The sequence below is a fragment of the Engystomops pustulosus genome, chromosome 4 (assembly GCF_040894005.1).
Source record: "Engystomops pustulosus chromosome 4, aEngPut4.maternal, whole genome shotgun sequence".
NCBI classification, from domain to species: Eukaryota; Metazoa; Chordata; class Amphibia; order Anura; family Leptodactylidae; genus Engystomops; species Engystomops pustulosus.
The window spans coordinates 214,891,419-214,915,113 of NC_092414.1; the positions used below are offsets into that span (position 1 = coordinate 214,891,419).

The 23,695-nt window shown below is 45.8% G+C and overlaps 3 non-coding genes across 3 annotated transcripts; 2 read left to right on the forward strand and 1 right to left on the reverse strand.

The window, feature by feature from the left end:
- Positions 1–10,200: 10,200 nt before the first annotated feature.
- On the reverse strand, positions 10,201–10,272 carry TRNAD-GUC (transfer RNA aspartic acid (anticodon GUC)). The gene has a single exon. It is a non-coding gene; the product is annotated as a tRNA-Asp (tRNA).
- A 3,361-nt stretch (positions 10,273–13,633) lies between these two features.
- Positions 13,634–13,705, forward strand: TRNAD-GUC (transfer RNA aspartic acid (anticodon GUC)). The gene has a single exon. It is a non-coding gene; the product is annotated as a tRNA-Asp (tRNA).
- A 1,981-nt stretch (positions 13,706–15,686) lies between these two features.
- On the forward strand, positions 15,687–15,758 carry TRNAD-GUC (transfer RNA aspartic acid (anticodon GUC)). Its single transcript has one exon. It is a non-coding gene; the product is annotated as a tRNA-Asp (tRNA).
- Positions 15,759–23,695: the final 7,937 nt, after the last annotated feature.

The following is a 23,695-nucleotide window of genomic DNA, read 5'->3' on the forward strand; positions in this document are numbered from 1 at the left end:
ACACAACCCTTGTATGGTATATAGCAATAACGTTTCATCATCTAAGGGCGGGAAAGTTGTGCTGCCTCACGGACTAAAGGAAACCGATAATTACTCACCGGTAATTGTGTTTCCTTGAACCAAGACAGCACCCAACCAGAGAGAGGGATCCGCCTCCAGGGACAGGAAATCCAGAACTTTATAAGCGCGGCCCGGCCCATCTCCTTCAGTGGATTACAGAGACTGCATGGGACTCAATGCTTGGTTAATTTCTGGCCACCGTACTTATTCAGACTCATACCGAACCACCAATTACAATTATACTAAACACCAGCGTGTCACAGACACATTACTGAACACCAAAGTGTGAGGAGGGTGGGAATAACCAAGGTGCTGTCGTGGTTCAAGGAAACACAATTACCGGTGAGTAATTAACGATTTACCCCCCTCACCACGACAGCACCCAACCAGAGAGAATAGCATCGAAAAATTAGGGAGGGATCAACGAAGATAATACTCTTTGCCTGAAAGACAACTCCTGTGCACCCGCCACTTCCAATCTGTAGTGCTTGTAGACGGTGTGTGGGGAAGACCAGGTGGCAGCCCGACAAATCTGGCTAACTGACACCTCTATAAGTTCTGCCCATAAAGAAGAGACTGCTCTAGTAGAACAGGCTTTTGTCCCTTAGGCACTGGTTGCTTTGCGGCCACATAAGCCGCACTAATAGTCAGCTTGATCCACCTGGATATAGCCATAGCTGAGGCCTTTTTTCCCCTATTCTTGCCTCCGAAAAGACTAAACAGGCTGTCTGAACTCCTCCATTCTTCCGCCCTAGCTAAGTAGATCTCAATAGCTCTTTTAACATCCAGCTTACTATTTTCCTTTTCTCTCTCTGTAGATGGATTATTACAGAAGGATGGAAGCCTAATCTCCTGCGACCTGTGAAACTTAGAGGCTACCTTAGGTAAAAAAGCCCAGTCTATTGTAAGCACCAGTCTATCCTCCAATATCTTAGTAAAAAGTGCTCTGCAGGATAGGGCCGATATCTCTCCTACTCAACAGGCCAAAGTGATTGCCACCAGGAAGACTACTATAAGAGTTAACCATTTTAATGGGCATGTCTCTAAAGGTTCAAACGGTTCCTTTAGTAAGTAGTTTAACGCCAACGTGAGGTCCCAAGGAGGCACTGTACATATCTTAAACAGGGTCATAAGAGATGCTGCTTTAATGAACCGGGCTATCCAGGGATGAGAAGCTAAGGGAGATTCAAACAGAGAGCCGGCTTTTATCCCTTATTTAGGCCAGCCTGTAAAAAATCGAGAATTCTAGCCCCATTCGGATTACCTAAGTCTATCTGCTTAGGACTCCGGAAATCCGAAAATACTTACCAGACCCTAACATAGATCTTAGAGATCACTACCTTTCTACTCTTTTGTAGAGTTGTAATTACCTTGTCTGACAGGCCCTTCTCACTCAAGACGCGCCTCTCAAATTCCAAGCCGTCAGACGGAGATTCACAATCTGCGGGTGGAATACTGGCCCCTGGAAGAGAAGGTCCTGCCACTCTGGGAGAATCCAAGGATCCGACACCGAGAGCTCCCTTAGTATCGAGAACCATGCCCTCCTTGGCCAAAACGGAGCTATAAGAATGACTCTGGCCTGATCTTGTCTTATCTTTTTCAGAACTCTCGGAAGGACTGACAGAGGAGGGAATGCAAACAAGAGGCTGAAGTCCCATTTTATTGAGAAGGCATTCCGACTTCTGATCATTTGGGTCTAGGAAGCAGAAGAGCCGGACCTGTCTGTTCTTCTTTGTGACATACAGGTCTATCTCTGGCCACCCCCAGAGCTTCGTTATCTTGTAAAAAACATCCTTGTTCAGGGATCATTCTACCTGCCGCAGTAAGTGACGACTTAGGAAGTCCGCTCTCAGATTGTCCTTGCCTCTTATGTGGACCGCAGAAACTGATCTCAGGTTGGTCTCTGCCAACCTGAAGATCTGATTCGACAACTTCATTAGAGGTTCGCTCCTGGTACCTCCTTGGCGATTCAAAAAGGCCACTGCCGTCACGTTGTCTGAAACAATCTTCAGCTCTGTCCCCTGAATTACTGGCAAAGATTGTTTGATCACTTCCTGGAAGGCTCTCAGCTCCCTTTAATTTGAGGACATCCTATCCGACTCCTTGCTCCATGCCCCTGGAATAGGAGATCCTTCACATGGGCTCCCCAACCCCAGGCACTTGCGTCTGTAAACATATATAGAGGATTTTCCTCTCTCCATGGTCTGCCTACCTGAAGGTTTTCCTCCTTTAAGCACCAACCTAGAGATTCTAGTATCCCCTGAGGAAGCGGGAACTTCCAATCTAGGCTGGCCTGGTCTCCGTCCCAGGCTTTCAACATGTACAGTTGTAAGGGTCTTGCATGGAACACATGGGACATTGCCCAAGGCACCGCTGTAATGGCTGCCATGAAGACGCCTAAAACCTTTATCACTTCTCTTTTTTTAGGAGACGATTCACTGTACAACCCCTCCACTGAGACTCTTATCTTCAGAACCTTTTCTTGCGGAATGAAGGATCTTTGGCAACTGAAATCCAACTGGATGCCTAAAAAGATCTTTGACTTGGAGGGAACAAGGGAGGACTTTTTTAGGTTCACCATCCATCCTAGACGGTGTAAGATTTCCAGAACCACTTTCATCTGGACCTCCTGTTTTTCCACCAAGCTTCCTACAAGCAGAAAAACGTTAATATATGGCACAAAGATCACTTGATGTTTTCATATATAGGCTGCCACCTCGGATATCAATTTTATGAATACCCTTGGAGCTATGGCTACCCCAAAGGGTAGGGCTCTGAACTGGAGGTGTGTGATCATGCCATCCAATACTACTGCCACTCTCAGGTAGTATGCGTCCGCCAGATCTACAGAAGCCATGTAACAATCCTGAAAAAGCATTACTGTTGATCTTATGGACTCCATCTTGAACCTGTCTATTTGTAGTTATCGATTCAAAGGCTTCAGGTTTATAATGGTACGAAGGGAGCGGTCTGGTTTCTTTATGAAGAACAGGGTTGAGTAGAATCCTGTACCCTGCTCCTGAAGTGGAACCCTGCTGAGAACATTCTTTTCCAATAGGGACCTCACCTCTGCCTTTAGAGCCTGTTGAGCCTCCCATCCAGACACTGATGTCATCTTGAAGCGCAGTGTGGGGGGGGGAAGGGATAGAAAAGGTAACCTTAGACCATCCTGGGTAATTCCCAGAATCCAGCCACTCCCTGTGATCTTTATCCATTCCTCCTTGAACAGGGAAAGTCTTCCCTCCACTGGTCCCCTGGCGTCATTGCTGACCAGAGCGCTTGCTCTTTTAGGAGATCACCATCCTTCTTTCTTATCTCCAGATCTCTGTGGTGACCTAAACCTCCTCAAGGAACAAAAAAATCTTCTCTCCTGTGGTCTTGCACTGCGGAACCCTTTCTTTCTGTCCGCTGCTTTCTCTAAGATCCTATCCAAAACGGACCCAAAAAGGAATTCCCCTTCACAATGGATACTTTTTGTAGCCAAGTCACCAGACCAATTCTTCAGCCATAAAGCCCTTCTAGCTGAATTTGACAATGCAGCTGACCTTGCTGACAACCGGAGAGCATCCACCGATGCATCAGCTAAGAAGGCCGAGGCCGGGACTTCCGGTTCCGGCGCTGCCATGTGAGGAGGTGAGGAAAGGAGCTCCCGACATCCCCTCACGCAGACCTGCTAAGTGCCACACAAAACTAATAAAATAAAAGCGCCCAGTGCTTCTCTTCCTCTTACCTTACCACGCCGGGTGTATGGAGCGGTATCTCCTCCGAAGTACACAGAAGGGGGAAGCAGCACCAGCAGAGAAGGAGACGGGCCCGACACGTGCGGCCAAGATGGCGGCGACGGCCGCGGCAGCCACAACCCTGACAGCACAGTCTGGCGCAGACGGGGTGGAGGTCAGCACAGGAGAGGGCAATGGAGAAATAACGCTAAGCCCTAATATGACTGTATCACCTGAATCTCCCACATTATCAGAAGCTCCGGGTGTTAATTACAGACAGTTGGCTGTGGAGGTGGCAAGGCTATTAGCTGCAGATGTGCAGAAAACACTTGAGCTGACATTACAAGCCTCCTTTAATAGTTTGGGGGAAGAGATACAGCAGCATAATACACGTTTTGAAGAATTGGAGTCAAGGATTTCAATGCTAGAGGATGACAGGGCAACGATGCAGACAGAGATGGAAAAGATACAGGAAGATAATAAAGTACTGCTAGCCCGTATAGAAGATCAAGAAAACCGCGGGAGGCGGAACAACCTGCGTATTGTGGGACTTACAGAATCTGTCAAACAAACTGCTTTAAGGGCGTTATGCGAGAGAGAGCTGCCCTATGCGCTAGGACTGGATCACATGTGTCGCATTGAAAGAATTCATAGGATAGGTCCCGATCCTGACATCCAAGGGACAAGTCAAGAGTCTCGCCCCAAGAAACCCAGACAAGTTATCATGAGATTTCTGGATTATAACGACAAAATGGAACTTTTAAGGGCTTACAGAAAACGCAAACGCCCTCTGACATATAAGGGCGAACAGGTACTTATGTTTGAAGATTACTCAGCGGCGGTGGCGCAGCAGCGCAGATCTTTCAGTGAAATCTGCTCCAAGCTATATAAGCACAAAATTAAATTTCAGCTAGCCTACCCGGCAATTCTTAGGGTTTTCCCTGAAGGAGCGCGACCCCAGGTGTATCGCAATCCAGAAGAAGCAGAAGACAAGCTGGCGTCCCTCTTCAGTTGTAATTCGCCACAGACGGAGAGCCCAAAACACCGAGCCCAGAAGAGAAAATCAAGTGAAACGGCGACATCCTCGGACGAATGTACGAAGAAAGGGGAGTCACCAAAAGCCCAGAGAGACTCCAAGCGGCGTCAGAAAAAACCAACACAAGATGTTTGGGGAGACTGAAAACAGTTAAGAGTACGATTCAATGACTGTATGCTCACAAAGGAGCAAATAGTATTATTAGCATTGTTAAGGTTGATGCACAAAAGGTAATGGGTGTTTACATATCGAAGTTGGGGATGGAACCCCCAAAAGGGGGAAGCGTTTTATGGTAAAGAAGATCTATTGAAGTGAGGGGAGGGGGGAGCAATATACGCATGGTAGAAAAAAGTGAAGTCGCGAACACCAACCAAGGGGGTCAGCAATGTTCTGATCCAATATTTTTGTTGGTATGGTGTGGGATTGGGGTATTGTTTCTAATGTTGGGGAGTTTGCTTTATTTGTTGGGGAGGGGGGGGAGGGGATGTGCCTGTGTGTTGTGCCTGACTGCCGATCCGTATACCTGGCTACCTTGAATCTTGTCTTTTTGTATTGGTGTCTTCCAGGTTATCGGCGCCAATAACTCCGTTTAGTCATGGCTAATAAAACTTTCTTTTATTTTTTAAGCTGTATATCATGTTTTATAATCGTATTGAACTATTTTAATCATAGCGACACTAACAGTTTTTATGAATGAACCTTTTACTACATTATTTATGTTTACAAATCTGACATCAGAACATCAGTCTTTCGCGCCAAAAATTACACTTTATAATCCTTGTGTTTGTCCTAAAACTGTGAAGCTATATGTAACTGAGGAAGAGCCTAGCACGGGCTCGAAACGCGTATTACACAGCTTAAAAAATAAAAGAAAGTTTTATTAGCCATGACTAAACGGAGTTATTGGCGCCGATAACCTGGAAGACACCAATACAAAAAGATAAGATAATACGGGGTGAATCACCCTCCACCTCGGAATCCAGGAGGCTGCCGAAAGAACTCAACCAACCGTTGCGCTCGAACGTGTTGTACCGTCCGTACAACCCGGAAAGGTGAGCATTACTCTAAAAACACCTAGTTGTATTTTTAAAAAAAACGTTTTCACACATGTGGCGCCCGTATCGCCTCTTTCCTGTTTAAATCTACCTTGAATCTTGGAGATACAGATACAAATGTTATGCCCTACAATTGTAACCCCCAAAAATATGCACAATTAAGATTATAAATTGGAATGTGAAAGGGCTACGCTCTCCAAATAAACGTATGGCGATATTGCGCCACCTGAAACGAATGCGCCCAGACATAGTTATGCTACAAGAGACTCATTTGGAGGAGCCTGACTTTGAAAGAATGCACAAGATGTGGGTGGGCAGTGTGTTCGGATTGGCAGCCAGAAATAGGAAAGCAGGGGTCCTGACGTTAATTAATAGGAATCTACCTATCCAAGTGTTAAAACACACTGCAGACCAGGAGGGCAGGGTATCATATCTGACTTTATCATATTTAGGAGAAACATATGACCTGTATAATGTTTATGGTCCTAATGGAAGCTCAGCCCCCTTTTTCATAAAATTGGAGGTGGACATCCTTAAGTCCAAATCCACACATGTAATTATGGGGGGGGATCTCAATGTTGTACATAATGTGGCAGAGGACAAACGAACTAGCCATCCACGAAAGGGCCTTGGGAGGGGGGAAGACCGTGTACTGACCTCATTTTTAGAGAAGACAAGCCTTGGGGATACATGGAGACTCCAAAATCCAGAAGGTAGAGAATATACCCATTTCTCTCATGCGCATGGTACATGGTCGAGGATTGATTATATACTGTCCTCTTCCTTGCTAACCAGGCGAGTGACAGAGGCATCCATAGGAGACTTGGTTATCTCTGATCATGCCCCGGTAGAGGTGCAATATGCGGACAAGCATCCAAGGGGCTCGCATGTGACGTGGAGATATCCAAGTTTCCTATGCAAAGAGGAGGGATTCCAGGCCTTGCTGAAAGGATGGTGGCTGGAATTTAGCTCCACCCATGAGCAGCATATTGATGATCCGGGTCTTTACTGGGCATCAGCTAAAATGATGGTCAGGGGGCGAATCATGGCATATGTTAAAGCAAAGAAAAAAGAAGCTCACAAAAAATTCCTCGTAGCAAGTCAGCGGCTCCGTGAGGCGTACTCCATTTTCACAGAGACGCAACAAGATAAATGGGTGCAGGCGAAAGGCGAATTTGAGGCATGGGTAGAACGGAAAGAAGGTTTTTATCGTGCAGAATGGGAAACAGACCTTCATAAATTTGGGGATAAAGCGGGAAAACTCTTGGCGAAAATAGCGAAAGGGAAATATACAATCCCCCATATAGGAGCATTACGAGACCAATCAGGCCAGATTAAAAAGCAACCTCAGGAGATTAATTCTCTTTTCAGGGATTATTATGAGCACCTATATCGGGATGATAGCCGTCAAATGACAAAAGGGAAGGAGTTCCTAGACAAAGTTAAGATACCCTCCATAAGCGAGGACCAGCGAATGGAACTTAATGCAACAATAACTGAGGAGGAAGTGCAGAGGGCGATAGCATCATTGGCAGGGGGGAAATCTCCAGGTCCCGATGGCTATCCTGGTGAGTTCTACAAGGCTATGTGTGAACAAGTGGTTACACCACTATGTAACTATTACAATTCAGTGCTAGACACAGGGGAAATTAGGAGGGACTCAAAAAATGCATATATCAAATTGCTACCAAAGCCGGGTAAGGATCTGTTAAGCCCGGGATCCTACAGGCCAATATCGTTAATCGATGTTGATATGAAGTTATTTTCGAAAATATTAGCCCAGCGATTAGCAGGATTGCTGCCGGGAGTAATAGGGAAGTCCCAAGTGGGTTTTGTGAAGGGGCGAGCGGCCGTGACTAATATCCGTAAGGTTCTAGCGGTGTTAGATAGGGTCCAGTGCCATCCTCAGACAAGAGAGAGACCAACATTAGTAGCCCTAGATAACGAAAAGGCTTTTGATAATGTCAGATGGGATTGGCTAGGGATGGTACTGGACCGTATGAAAATTACAGGACAATTCCGCACTTACCTTAAAGGGATATATAATAATCCGACAGCGCAAATTAGTACACCAGGGTTTATATCAGCTCCCTTTAAATTACAAAAAGGAACACGCCAGGGCTGCCCCCTTTGACCACTCCTTTTCGATATTGCACTAGAGCCACTAGCTAGATATTTTGAAGATTCTAATTTATATGAGGGCATATAAGATTGCGTTATTTGCAGATGCCGTAATTTTATTCTTATCAGATCCCATGAGGCACCTCCCACGGGTATTCTCAGTAATAAAGGACTTTGGGGAGTTCTCTGGCTACAGGGTCAACGTGGAAAAAAGTGAAGTTTTAGAACTGAAACAAAAGGCTAACGTTAGGGATTGGCATGAGCTTTCCTTGGGAATAAAACCATCTGCTCATGAGATCAAATATCTCGGAATTAAAATAGGTAGAAATCCAGGATCTCTATATAAGCTAAATTATCCCCCTCTAATATCTAAAATAATAATGGAACTGGAAAGATGGAAAAATTTACCTCTATCGCTGCTAGGAAGATGCCACTTGATCAAAATGATGAGCTTTTCTAAACTATTATACCAACTGCAGACCCTGCCATTATTGTTACAGCACAAGGACATCAATAGGCTTAATAAAGCATTCACACAATTTATATGGAGAGGGGGTAGAGCGAGAATAGCCCTGCGGATCACAGCGCCTCTTCCCACTCAAACTGGGAATTGGAAAAGGATCTAGCAGCACCTTGGGTTTTGATGGCATTAATGCATACGAGATGGTCAAAAATGCCTAAAGAGGTGAAGTCCACCATTTTGTTAAGAGATACCATAATCACGTGGAAAAAAGTGAGAGGCCTTTATGGGTTTATGATCTCCAAACATATGCCATTGATTAAACACCCAGAATCACCTTGGCAAGGCCATAGGGGGGGAGCGAATGGAATGGGGGGGGGGGGATTGAAGCAAAAGCAAAGGCGTTGATGAACGAAGAAACACGCAGCTGGTTCAAGGCCTCAGATATAATAGTAAAATATAATTTGTCATTCCAACGTCAACTTGAAATTTTTCAGATATTGTCATTCTGTAGGGAAAGGGTGAGAGACATTAGGAAGGAACTTTCGGATCAGGTCTTTGAGGGTCTTTTAAGTATTGCTCCAGGGCATTACACAATATCTTTCCTATATGCAGTAATGCGGCAACAACTCTGGGGCAAGGCGACCTCGGATCTTTTTAAAAAATGGGGGGAGAGATTGCAAGTACCAGATCCAACGATGCTCATTTTGCAAGGATGGGCAATAGTTAGACATGTTATAGTTAATGAAAGAGGGAGGGAGACTTATTTTAAATTGATGCATGGGGCGATATATGGCTTAAGTATTCTCCCTTCACCCTCCAGGCCTGATCTTATTACAGATTGCCAGAAATGCGGAGCAATTTTGCCAGACCTATGGCATGGTATGTGGACATGTGCCAATATTCAAAGATACTGGTCCCAAGTTGTTGATTATATAAATAGAAATTGGGACACAAACATCAGGGGGAGTCCAGGAGAATGTCTATTTCATGACATTGGTGATCAAAATGAGGAGAGTGATGTTGAAGGGGAGGGAGAAAGGAAAATAGTAGAAGGAAGAGTTCCAAATAAGTTGCGATTTCCACACGTAGTGTTGTTAGTAGCTAAACGCTGTGTCCTCTCCCATTGGTTAAAGAGTTCATCGCCCACAGTCCTGGAATTGATAGAACAACTAAAACTTTTGATTAACATAGATAGGATAGATACTTTGCGACATAAGGAAAAGGGAGCGAAAGCCTTTTTCCGGAAGTGGAAAATATTTTTACTAAATCATTATACTAGACAGGACATTGTGGAATTCATGACTCCCTTCCAGTATACCCAGTGGTATTGTCAAGAGGATCTCAAAGGCAGATTGGGAGGATTTAAGATCTAGTGGGGCAGGTGGGGATGCGGGGTGGTTGGAATCAACACGCAGGCACATGGGTGGGGAGGGGAGGGAATGTTTGATGTTTTTTGTTCTTTTCTGTGGTTTTTAAATAGGTCTTCATGGTAATAACATACTGATTGTACCAATACTACTTATGACTTACAAGTATATATTGTTCAGATGATGGGTCATTTAAGGAAATAGAAAAACGACCTAACATAAAAGTAAATGATATTGAAACCCTGTACTGTCAAAATGGCAAAGCTGTTTGTATGTATTTTATAATGCACTAAAAGAAAATAAATAAAAAAAATTTCAGTTAAAAAAAAAAGAAGGCCGAGGCCTTTATTTAGTTCTTTGTCGTAACAAAACTTTTTGCCTCCCCGTCGGGGAATCGAACCCCGGTCTCCCGCGTGACAGGCGGGGATACTCACCACTATACTAACGAGGAATTGCTATGGTAACATCTCACATGATCGACTCCTTAAAGGGACACTGCAGACTATGGGAAGCATGGAGCGATACTTGTGGTCTTAGTTTAGGAGCCTTCATGTTTGTGTTTAGTTCCCGGCCTCAGCTTTCTATCAGCGATACCTGATCAGTGCCTCTGTTATCTCTATACATTTCTATATGTTCTATAGTGTCCAGGTAAGTATAAATACACTATTAATCTATCCACTAGGGATCCCCAATTTCCTCTAGAGGCTTCTGGGGCATGGAGCCCGAGCCACGGCTACTCCACGTCCCAGTAGCTTCTTTCAAACCCTGGGACAGCTTCTCTTCAGCGTGTAGCTCGCTGTAGTTGTGCGCACTCATCCCATGAAGCCGATGTTCTGCGCATGCACAGCAGCTTTTGGCTTTGCAGACGAGTGCGCGCAGCTACAGCAAAACGGCCAATGTATCTTCTCTTTCCTTTTCTTTATATATTTTACTTTAATGGCGGTTCTCTCTTGAAACGCATGCACCTCATACATACTCATCAATTATTACTATCCCAATACCAAATGGGATCCAAATCAATATATTGTGATGATAAAGATAGAAGAACATCCAAATTATAAGGATGGGAAAGGGAGGGGCTTCTCCCTCCAAATTACTTGTCCTTAACCCCTAGGCGCACCACAACGTTATACTACGTCCCCGGGGCTAGATGCTTAGCGCACCGGGACGTAGTATAACGTCCAGCTTCTGGGACCGGCTCACAAACAGAGCCGGTACCAGAAGCAGCGGTTGTCAGCTGTCTATCACAGCTGACACCGCGCTGTAACACCCGCGATCGGAGCCGACTCCGATCGCGGGTGTTAACCCCTTACACGCCGCAGTCAAGCATGACCGCGGCGTGTAAGGGTGTTCCTGCTGTGGATCGGATCCCCCGTGCCGCTTACCGGGGGATCCGATCCTCTTCCGGGCAGCTCCGAGGACTGGCATGTGACCCGGAGCTGCCCGGTCTCCATGGCAGCCAGATCCCTTCCGGGTCTGGCTGTAAACTGTCTGAGCATGCGCAAGCTTGCTCTACAATAAAATAGTATTGTAGAGCAGTGTATTGAACTTAAACCAGCGATCAGAGCATCACTGGTTTAAGTTCAAGTATGTATAAGTAAAAATATACACATATAACACTACACATTATAATAAAAAAAAAATAAATACATAAAAATATAAGCCCCTAAAATGTCACTTTCCCATAAAAAAACGTAATAAAGTATAAAAAACATAAAAACACAAAAAACCCCGCATATTTGGTATTGCTGCGTCCGTAACAATCTGTATAATAAAACAGAATTGTTACTGGACCCGCACGGTAAACGGCAGAGGAAAAAAACGCAAAAAACTTTCCAAAAAAAGATCATTTTTAATTAATACCCTATAAAAAAATGCTCTAAAAAGTGATTTAAAAAATTTTATGCACTCTAAAATAAGCCCACTAAAAAGAACAACTGTTCTCGCAAAAAATAGGCCCCTAACCAGATTTGTCAGCCGAAAAATAAAAAAGTTATGCATATGAAAAGATGGTGATGCTAAAATGAATAAGATTTTCTCCAAATTAGTTTTTATTCAGTACAATTGAATAAAATACACAAAACCCCACATATTTGGTATCCCTGCGTCCGTAACAATCTGTATAAAAAAACTGAATTGTTATTAGATCTGCAAAGTGAACCCTGTAAAAAACAACCTAAAAAAACTTTCTGAAAAAAAGAGGATTTTTTATTAATGCCCTTTAAAAATGCTCTAAAAAGTGATTTTAAAAAGTTACGCAATCTAAAATAAGACCACTAAAAAGAGCTATCATTCTCGCATAAAATAAGCCCTTAAACAGATTTGTGAGGTGAAAAAAAAAAAAGTTATGCATATGAAAGATGCTAAAATTAATAACAATTTTGCCAAATTACTTTTTATTCAGTAAAAATGGGAAAAAATTAAAAATATATATAAATGAAGTATTTTTGTAATCGTGGCGACGTATAGAATAAAAATAATATACTATTTTTATGGTATGGTTAACGGCCCAAAAAAAAAACACATAAAAATTTTCCTAAAAATTGATGATTTTCATTTCCTCCACCAACAAAGAGTTAATAAAATCTCACCAATTAGCCTATAGAGGCTCCAAAATTATGTATTAGAAAAGAGCATCTCATGTGGCAAAAGAAATAAGCCCCTATAGATCCTCAATAAAAAAAAGAAAAAAATTATAGCCTGTACAATGTGACAGCAAATCTGATGTGGATGGCGCCTCCTTCCCTTCTATGCCCGGCCGTGCGCCCATACAGCAGGTTACCACCACATATAGAGTATCCGTGTACTCGGGAGAGATTGGGTAACAAACTTTGTGGAGCCTTTTTTCATTTAATCCATTGTAAATGTTTAATTTTCCACCCAAAATGGGTGTATTGTGAAAAAATATTACAATTTGCACCTCCATTTTGTTTTAACCCCTATAAAACACGTAAAGGGTTAACAATCTTCTTAAAAGTGGTTTTTCATACATTGAGGGGTGTAGTTTCCACAATGGGGTAATTTATGAGTCTCGCTATTATTTAGGCCTCTCAGTGTCAATTAGAAGTTGAGCAGGTTCATCTAAATACGGGTTTTGGCGATTTTACAAAAAATGTGAAAAATGGCCCCAAATTCTGAGCCTCATAACATTCTAGTAAAATATGTGGAATCTTAAAACACCATGCCAACATAAAGCAGACACTTGGGAAATGTAAGTTATGAATTTATTTGGGTGCTTTGACTATCTGCATCAAAAGTAGAGAATTTAGAACGTTGAAAATAAAGAATTTTTCACAATTTTTGCCAAATTTTGTTTTTTTTCATAACTAAACGCAAAAGATTTCATCCAAATTTTTAAACTAATTTGAAGCACAAAGTGTCACGAGAAAACAATCTCAAAATCCCCTGGATATCTCATAGCGTTCCAAATCTATAACCACTTATAGTGACACAGGGCAGATTTGAAAAATGGGGCTGCGTCCTTTAGGCCAAAAGAGGCGGAGTCTCGTAGGGGTTAAATCTAGGCCATGATGTTTGGGCCACAAAAACAAAATCCAAAGCAGCCGGATCCTATCATAACATCTAATGGCCCAGAAAAACCTGATCCTATAGAGGTTATTACACAAAACATAGAGAAATGTAGAGAAAGTTACTAGAGGGACTGATCCGGTATCGCTCTTAAAAAGCTGATGAAGGGAAAGTAACACAACCGCAAAGGGTCCTAAAAGAAAGTCCCATGTATCGCTCCATACTTCCCATAGTCTGCAGTGTCCCTTTAAGGAGTCGACCATGTGATTTGTTGCCATAGCAATTCCTCGTTAGTATAGTGGTGAGTATCCCCGCCTGTCACGCGGGAGACCGGGGTTCGATTCCCCGACGGGGAGGCAAAAAGTTTTGTTACTTTGTCAAAAAATTACATAGATTAAAATCCATTGCAAAAATATGATACAGGATTTTTCTGTGTTAAAAATATCGCACATTTACCCCTCCGAGACTTTTTGACAATCCACTTTTCACTTCATGCAAATTTCACCACATTCATTATGTACAGATTTATAAAGTGCAACTTTTCAAAACTCACAAACTTTGGCACAAATTCAGCCCAGTGCCACACACAGAACTACATTTACGTATGAGAAGATCAAGATTCATGGAAGTGAAGGAAGTTTAAAATTTTTGCTATTGCATTCCAGTGACTCCAAGGAAAGAATCTCCTATATACAGCACATAACAAGACACGGAGCCGGACTGTATACACCAGGGATAGGAGAACACGCTGCAACTTATAGTCTACAAGAAGAAAGGTTGTGTCACCACCAGGAGAAGGTCAGTAACACTGCAGCTAAATCACAAGGATACGAATAGCTGATAAGTCTGGTGTCCGGGTAAGGAGAAATACACAATCTATCCACTAGGGATCCCCAGAGTATGAAAGTTTGTATATGGAGACTTCCATCTAAGTAGAAGTCCACATCCCCCGTAGCCCCACCGGCCAGTGATGACATGACGAAGGCTCGGGGTACGCTGGAGGCTTTTATGAGCCCGGGCTGTATGACATCTCTTATGCTTCCACATCTATATATTATGGCACATATCTCTTTGATGTATACGGTAAGATGGGGTTTCTAGATGTGACCTCCACTACACCGGACATCACCGTTTACTGACCTCAGTGATGGAAGTTTCTAGAAGCCTCACATCAGGCCATTAGGTTTTACAATAGGATCCGGCTCCTTTAGATCCTGATTTTATGGCCCAAACATCATGGCCTGGTTTTAGGGAAAAATACTTTCAAGGCCAAGGGACCGACTTTTACTCATAATTTTGATGTTTTCCTATCTTTATCCCATCCCAACTTTTTTTGGAAGTCAAAAATTCTAAACATTGCTACCCATTGGCTCCTCAGTGTCTCCTATATACTCACCACACCCCAACTCACCAAACTATTCTGTTTGCATAGTCGTTTAGCTTTCCAATGACACCGGGGGAGGGGGATGAGCTATAAATAGGTTTCCTAATGTTTACTTGTTAACCCCTTAAGGACGCAGCCATTTTGTAGCTTTAGGCTCAGCCCCATTTTTTGGATTTTGACTTGCGTCGCTATATATATGGTTATATGGTTATGTTTTTTCCCCACATGTTGTGCTTCATTTTAGTGGTAAATTTTGGCTGATAAGTTTTGCATTTATTAACAAAAAAAAAAAAATTTCCCTTTTACAAAATTTCGAAATCATTACATTTTCAGGCAGATCGATTTACCACCTAAATAAGTTGCTGAATAACATTTCCCATTCGTCTACTCTACATTTTCATCATTTTTGAAATGTTTGGATAATTAATTTTGATGTCACGCGGCTACAAATAGAATATGGATTTTCTGTATTTTCAGAATTGACCATGTATGCGGTTGGACCACCAGTGTAAAATCTGGGCCCTGGCTTCAGGCTTTAGTAGGCCGCAATTGAGTGTGCTGAGAAATCGGGGAATGAAGTTGGGGACAGGTAGATTAGGACACAGGGGGGACCTGCTAGAGGATTCTGTGCCAATAACACAATCTCAGCAGCGCAGTCCTGAGAAAGTCCTATTGTCCTGTAATCTCACATTTGAATCGGGCATCAGGGGAGGGGAAAGGGGCGGAGCCTTTCATAGTTTTCATAATATTTACTTGTTGATTTCGGGTCCCAGTGATTGTAGAGGGAATGTATGGAGATAAAAGAGGGACTGATCTGGTACCGCTGATAGAAAGCTGAGGCCGGGAACTAGAAACAAACTAAACTAAACTAAACCACAAGTATCACTCCATACTTCCCATAATCTGATGTATCCCTTTAAGAAGTCCATCCTGTGATGGGTTACCATAGCAATTCCTCGTTAGTATAGTGGTGAGTATCCCCGCCTGTCACGCGGGAGACCGGGGTTCGATTCCCCGACGGGGAGGCTACAAGTTTTATTACTACACAGAACAACATCTAATGTATGAGAAGATCAAAATTCATGGAAGGAAGGTTTGATTTTTTGCATTCCAGAGATTCCAAGGAAAGAATCTCCTATATACAGCAAATAACAAGACACGGAGCCGGACTGTATACACCAGGGGTGGGAGAACAGGCTGCAAAAAGATTGTTTCACCACCAGGAGAAGGACAATAACACTGCAGCTAAATGACAAGGATCTGAATAGCTGATAAGTCTGGTGTCCGGGTAAGGAGAAATACAGTCATGGCCAAAAGTTTTGAGAATGATGCAAATGTTAATTTTTACAAAGTCTCCGGCATCAGGTTTTATAATGGCAATTTGCATATACTCCAGAATGTTATAAAGAGTGATCAGCTTAACAGCAATTAATTGTAAAGTCAATATTTGCCTAGAAAATGAACTTTTTCCCCCAAAACAAGTTTCAACTTCATTGCAGGCGCCTTAGGCGGAGCAGCTGCCATGGTTTCAGTGATGTCTCCAGTAACACAGGGGCGGGTGCTGATGGGGACAGGGCTGGGGACTATCTGTCAGGATTAAGTAACAATCACACCACTGGACACTTTACAAGGAGGCTGGTGCTTGGCATCATTGTTTCTCTTCTGTTAGCCATGGTTATCTCTAAAGAAACACGTGCAGTCAGCCCTGCACAAAACTGGCCGAACAGGGAAGAGTATCACAGCTAGAAAGATTGCACCTCAGTCACCGATCTATCGCATCATCAAGGAATTCAAGGAGAGAGGCTCCATTGTTGCCAAAAAGGCTCCAGGGCCCAAGAAGGAGCAGCAAGCGCCAGGAGCGTCTCTTACAAGTGTCTCAGCTTGGGGATGGGGCTCCCAGCATCGCAGAGCTCAGGAATGGCAGCAGGCAGGTGTGAGGCATCTGCACGCACTGTGACACTCCGGAGACTCCTGGAGCAAGGCCTGGTGTCCAGGGGGCCAGCATAGAAGCCGCTTCTCTCCAGAAACCATCAGGGACAGACTGATACTCTGCAGGAGGTGCAGGGAGTGGATGCTGAGGACTGGGGGAAAGTCATTGTCTCTGATGAATCCCCTTTCCGATTGTTGGGAGAAGACAAGGTGAGCGATACCACCAGTCTTGTCTCATGCTACCTGTAAAGCCTCCTGCAGCCATTCATGTGTGCGTGTGGGGGGGGGGGGGGCTTCTCAGCCAAGGTAATCGGCTCTCTCACAGTCTTACCTAAAAACACATCCATGAATAAAGAATGGGACCAGAATGTCCTCCAAGAGAAACTTCTCCCAACCCTCCAGGAGCAGTTTGGTGATGAGTAGAGATGAGCGAGCACTAAAATGCTCGGGTACTCGTTATTCGAGACGAACTTTTCCCGATGCTCGAGTGCTCGTCTCGAATAACGAGCCCCATTGAAGTCAATGGGAGACTCGAGCATTTTTCAAGGGGACCAAGGCTCTGCACAGGGAAGCTTGACCAAACACCTGGGAACCTCAGAAAAGGATGAAAACACCACGGAAATGGACAGGAAACAGCAGGGGCAGCATGCATGGATGCCTCTGAGGCTGCTTAATCGCACCATTATGCCAAAATTATGGGCAACAGCATGGCCATGACAGAGTGACCTAATGGGGCTAGATAGCATCTAAAACATGCAATAATTGACCCTGACACTATAGGGGACGGCATGCAGAGGCAGCGGCAGCAGTGGCAGGCTAGAGAGTGTCATGGCGACATACCCTAAATGGACTCAGGCTTCAAACCAATGGGTGGCAGAGAGGAACCAAAGGAGGTGAGCAAGAAGCGCTGAAATGATTTCCTATGTGAACAAAAGGTTGACGGTATATTTAGTCGATAACACAGCATGGTGGCGACATAGTGACCAAGTTCCATAACGTATCTGGTGAAACACTCAAAAAATGAGCCTGACACAGCTCTTTTGATAAGGGGACGACATGTGGAGGCAGCCATGGAGACGACTTCCATGATTAAGAGTGACAGTATGGGGCATTCATATTGCGCTGCTATGATTGCAACTTTAGGTCTCCAGCATGGCGGCGACAGATAGACCGACTTCCACTATGTATCTGGTGAAATACCTGAAAATTCTGCCTGACACAGCTCGTTTGATAAGGGGATGATGTGCTGCATATCCTCTCGTGCTCCAGCGTCTGGGGTATAGAGAGTTGAAAGTTGCGCATGGATACATTGGTGGACGCTGTGGAGGATCGTGGAGGCAAAATGGACAGGAAACAGCAGGGGCAGCATGCATGGATGCCTCTGAGGCTGCCTAATCTTGGGATGGAGCTGGCGGTCCGCTGCCAGGCGAGCTTTCGCCTGTCCAAGCCCCTGTCTCTCGGCTCCTCCCCACCCAAAATGGGCCTGGGGGCCAGAAGCGTTTACTTTGAAAAAATTATAATTTTCAAAGCAGGCCGGGTTGTTTGAGTATTTCACGTAGGAATAATGGAATACCATAGTGGTTCTATTTTTAATAGTTTTTTCGGAAATGGTTCCATGATTAAGAGCCACAGTATGGGGCATCCATATTGCGCTGCTACGATTGCAACTTCAGGTCTCCAGCATGGCGGCGACAGATGGGCCGAGTTCCACTATGTATCTGGTGAAACACCTGAAAATTCTGCCTGACACAGCTCGTTTGATAAGGGGACGATGTATGGAGGCAGTGAACTAGTAGTAGATTAAAGGTGCTGCAGTTAAAACTATGTTAGTTGGATCTTGGGATGGAGCTGGCGCTCCGCTGCCAGGCGAGCTTTCGCCAATCCAAGCCCCTGTCTCTCGGCTACTCCCCAAACAGCACTTCTAAGAACCTTTTGTATAAGATCAAGTGTAGTAGCGTTCTTATAAGTTTGGGATATGGCGGGTGAGGGGAATGTAAACAGATGCACAAGAAGCGCTGAAATAATATTGGTAACCCAACCCAAAATTCTGCCTGACACAGCTCGTTTGATAAGGGGACCATGTATGGAGGCAGCTATATGGACGACTTTTGGAGGCAGCTATGGCGATGACGTGTGGAGGTAGCAATGGAGACAACGTGTGGAGGCAGCTAAAAAGACGACGTGTAGAGGCTGCTATGGAGACAATTTAATTTGGATAGTGCCTGTATGTGGCAGTCCAAAAAAGTTTTCAAACCAGAGGACCGGGTAGGTGGCCCTCCAGAAAAATTAAATACATAGAGTAGTATAGCTAGAGCCAGTTGGCCCTGGCAAAAAATAGCCAGTTTCCTCTGCTTTAGTGTACAAAGAGGAGGAGAAGGAGGACAATGAGGAGGAGGAGTGCATACATTATTCAGGTTGAGCTTCTTTCACCTGGTGGAGAATGGAAATCCTGAGAAATCCAGGCTTTATTCATCTTGATAAGCGTCAGCCTGTCAGCGCTGCCAGTCGACAGGCGTGTACGCTTATCGGTGATGATGCCACCAGCAGCACTGAAAACCCGCTCGGACAACACGCTAGCGGCAGGGCAGGCAAGAACCTCCAAGGCGTACAGCGCCAGTTCGTGCCACATGTCCAGCTTTGAAACCCAGTAGTTGTAGGGAGCTGTGTGATCATTTAGGACGATGGTATGGTCAGCTACGTACTCCCTCACCATCTTTCTGTAAAGATCAGCCCTACTCTGCCGAGACTGGGGACAGGTGACAGTGGCTTTCTGGGGTGACATAAAACTGGCAAAGGCCTTGTAAAGCGTACCCCTGCCAGTGCTGGACGCTGCTAGCGCTGTCAGAAGGGAAATACTGTTTCAGCTTGTGCACCAGGGCCTCCTTTCCTCTCCAGGGATGAGAGTGGAAAGATTTTGCTTGTACCGTGGCTCCAGGAGAGTGAATACCCAGTAATCGGTGCTGGAATAAATTCTTTGAACTCGAGGGTCACGGGATAGGCAGCCTAGCATGAAATCTGCCATATGCGCCAGAGTCTCAACGTGCAAGAATTCACTCCCCTCACTGGCCTGACTCTCCATTTCCTCCTCCTCCAACTCCTCCAACTCCTCTTCTTCTGCCCATACACGCTGAACAGTGAAGGACTGAACGATGGTCCCCTCTTCTGTCTCGCCAACATTCTCCTCCTCTTCCTCCTCCACCTCCTCCGATATGCGCTGAGAAACAGACCTGAGGGTGCTTTGGCTATCAACAAGGGAATCTTCTTCCCCCGTCTCTTGTGACGAGCGCAAAGCTTCCGACTTCATGCTGACCAGAGAGTTTTTCAACAGGCCAAGCAGCGGGATGGTGAGGCTGATGATGGCGGCATCGCCATTGACCATCTGTGTTGACTCCTCAAAGTTACTCAGCACCTGACAGATATCAGACATCCACGTCCACTCCTCATTGTAGACTTGAGGAAGCTGACTGACCTGACTACCAGTTCTGGTGGAAGTTGACAACTGGCAGTCTACAATCGCTCTGCGCTGCTGGTAAACTCTGGATAACATGGTTAATGTTGAATTCCACCTCGTGGGCACTTCGCACAACAGTCGGTGAGCGAGCAGTTGGAGCCGGCGCTGCGCTGCCCTGAGAGTGGCAGCATCTGTGCTGGACTTCCTAAAATGCGCACAGATGCGGCGAACCTCCGTGAGCAAATCAGACAGATTGGGGTATGTCTTGAGGAAACGCTGAACTATGAGATTTAACACATGGGCCAGGCATGGCACATGTGTCAGTCTGCCGAGTTGCAGAGCCGCCACCAGGTTACGGCCGTTGTCACACACAACCATGCCTGGCTTCAGGTTCAGCGGTGCCAGCCACAGATCATTCTGCACCGTGATGCCCTGTAATAGCGCTTGGGCTGTGTGCCTTTTATCGCCTAGGCTCAGTAGTTTGAGCACCGCCTGCTGTCGCTTAGCGACGGCACTGCTGCTGTGCCTAGAGCTACCGACTGATGGTGCCATGCCCACGGATGGTAATTCGGAGGAGGAGGTGGAGGAGGGGTGGGAGGAGGAGGAGGCATAGTAGGCCTTTGAGACCTGGACTGAGGTAGGCCCCGCAATCCTCGGCGTCGGCAGTATATGACCAGCCCCAGGGTCAGACTCGGTCCCAGCCTCCACCAAGTTAACCCAATGTGCCGTCAGCGATATATAGTGGCCCTGCCCGGCAGCACTCGTCCACGTGTCCGTGGTCAGGTGGACCTTGTCAGAAACGGCGTTGGTCAGGGCACGGATGATGTTGTCTGACACGTGCTTGTGCAGGGCTGGGACGGCACATCGGGAAAAGTAGTGGCGGCTGGGGACCAAATACCGAGGGGCGGCCGCCGCCATGAGGTTTCGAAAGGCCTCGGTCTCTACCAGCCTATAGGGCAGCATCTCCAGGCTAAGCTGTTTGGAGATGTGGACGTTGAGGGCTTGGGCGTGTGGGTGGGTTGCACTATACTTCCTTTTGCGCTCCAGCGTCTGGGGTATGGAGAGCTGAACGCTGGTGCATGCTGTGGAGGATCGTGGAGGCGAAGATGGGGTTTTCGCACGGGAGGTGTTTGGGCCGGGGTCCTTGGCAGGGGGCTGACTTGCAGATGACACAGGGGAAGGAGCAGTGGTGTGCCCGGCCGGAGGTGAACGGGCTTGGTGCCATTGAGTGGGGTGTTTAGCATTCATATGCCTGCGCATACTGGTGGTAGTTAAGCTAGTAGTGGTGGAACCCCTGCTGATCCTGGTTTGGCACACGTTGCACACCACAGTCCGTCGGTCATCCGGTGTTTCTTTAAAGAACCTCCAGACTTCTGAAAATCTAGCCCTCGCCACGGGAGCTTGACTACGGGAAACATTTGGCGCTGAGTTTGGCCCTGCCTCTCCGTCTGGCCCCACCACTGCCTCTTCCAACTTGTTCTGGTATAGGACTCGCCTCCGTCTCAGAAGCACTGTGTTCACCCGGCCCATCAACCCAGCTTGGGTCTGTCACCTCATCATCCTCCGATCCCTCAGTCTGCTCCCCCCTCGGACTTCCTGCCCTGACAACAACTTCCCCACTGTCTGACAACCGTGTCTCCTCATCGTTCCGACACCTCTTTACACACTTCTTCCACTACGTCAATAATGTCATCAATAATCAATAATGACCGGTGGAAAACCTGGGCATCAGAAAATAGCTCAGCAGCAACCGGACAAGTGGTTTGTGACTGTGGGAAGGGTCCAGAAAACAGTTCCTCAGAGTATGCCGGTTTAAATGCCAAATTTTGCTGGGAGGGGGCAGACTGGGGGGAAGGAGGCTGAGGTGGAGGAGCTGGAGGAGTGCCGATTTCGGTGACATGGGTGGACTGCGTGGAAGACTGACTGGTGGACAAATGGCTAGAAGCATTGTCCGCAATCCACGACATCACCTCTTCACACTGTTCTGGCCTCAACAGTGCTCTACCACGAGTCCCAGTAACTTGAGACATGAACCTAGGGAGTGTAGCTCTGCGGCGTTCCCCTGCTCCCTCATCAGCAGGTGGTGTCTCACCCCGCCCAGGACCACGGCCTCTGACCCCTGCAGTAGTTGGACGCCCACGTCCACGCCCTCGTCCTCTACCCCTAGCCCTCGGGTTAAACATTTTCCAAATTAAAGTGTAAACTTTAATTTTTTTTTTTTTGTGTGTTTTTTTTTTTTAAACAAAACGATGCTATCCTATTGCTATGGCTAGTTTCTAACCTACACTGACAGCACACAACTGGATTTTGTGCTGTGCCTGATGACTTTGAGTTATAAAAAGAAATAAACGTAAAAAAAAAAAAAATGAGCAGACTGTGCCTAATTCAAATCAAACCCCTAATAAATTGTCCCACTTCGGTGTTTGAGGTGGATATGTGTGTCACTAAGAGCTAAACACAACGGTTGCAAGTCTCCCAGCAAATTCCTCACAATATGGTACTAGCTGCACTACTAGTGGCAGCAAGCCCAGCCACAAGCAAACCAAAAAAAAGTAAAATAATACGTTATTGTAGCCCTAAGAAGGGCTGTTGGGTTCTTGTAGAATCACTCCTGCCTAACACTATTCTAATAGAACACCCTAACGCTTTCCCTGACCAGCAGCAGCTCTCTCCCTAGCGGCATCCAGACACAGAATGATACGAGCAGCGCAGGCAGGGGCTAGTCTATCCCACGGTCACCTGATCTGGCCAGCCAACCACTGCTATCGACGTGTAAGGGTACCACGTCATGCTGGGTGGAGTGCAGAGTCTCCTTGTCAGGTTCGCTAGGGAGATTGCTGGGACTTCTGGTTCTTCTGGTGGTACCAGCAGCGTTCTCCGAACCCCGGCGCGTATCCGCGCAAACTCCACCTCTCGTCCTGGGCAGCGGCTGCTAAGATCTCGCGCTGTCTAGGAGTGGCTGGGACTTTGAACCTCTGCTTGGTGCCTGGTTGTTCTGCACCATGAGGGGTTAATTCTCAGATGCTGTCCAGCTCCTACCAGGTTCTGGAGGTGGAGTTCTGGCTGCATAAATTGCAGCTTCACTAGTCACCTGTGCCAGTGTTTGAAAATCCCTTTCTCCACTCGCTGCTGCTAGGTTGTATTGCTCAGTATCTGTATCTGTATTGTTGTTACCTCGGCTAGTTTTTGACTTTGACTCTTTGCTTACTGATTTTGCTATTGACGTACCCTCTCGTTGTGACTCTGGCTTGTTTACTATTCTTTTGTGTTTTATGTTTTGTCAGTCTGTTTGTGTTTTCCTTCCCACATTTATCCAGCGTATCTCGAGTCTTCAAGTAGTCGCCCCACGGTTTAGCGTGGGGGGGCTATAGGAAGGGACAGAGGTTGGGGCAAGCTCAGGGCACACTATCCCCTGTCTTTTGTGTACCAACCGTAACAGAAACACTGGCCGCACATAGATCTGCATCCTGTATCCGACCTGCTACATTCTCTCCTTCCATGGAGCCTTTGTCAGCTGTGGTCGCTCAGGTCCAGACCCTAACTCAGTTTGTTCAGGATCTAGCCTCCCGTCTCCAAATTCAG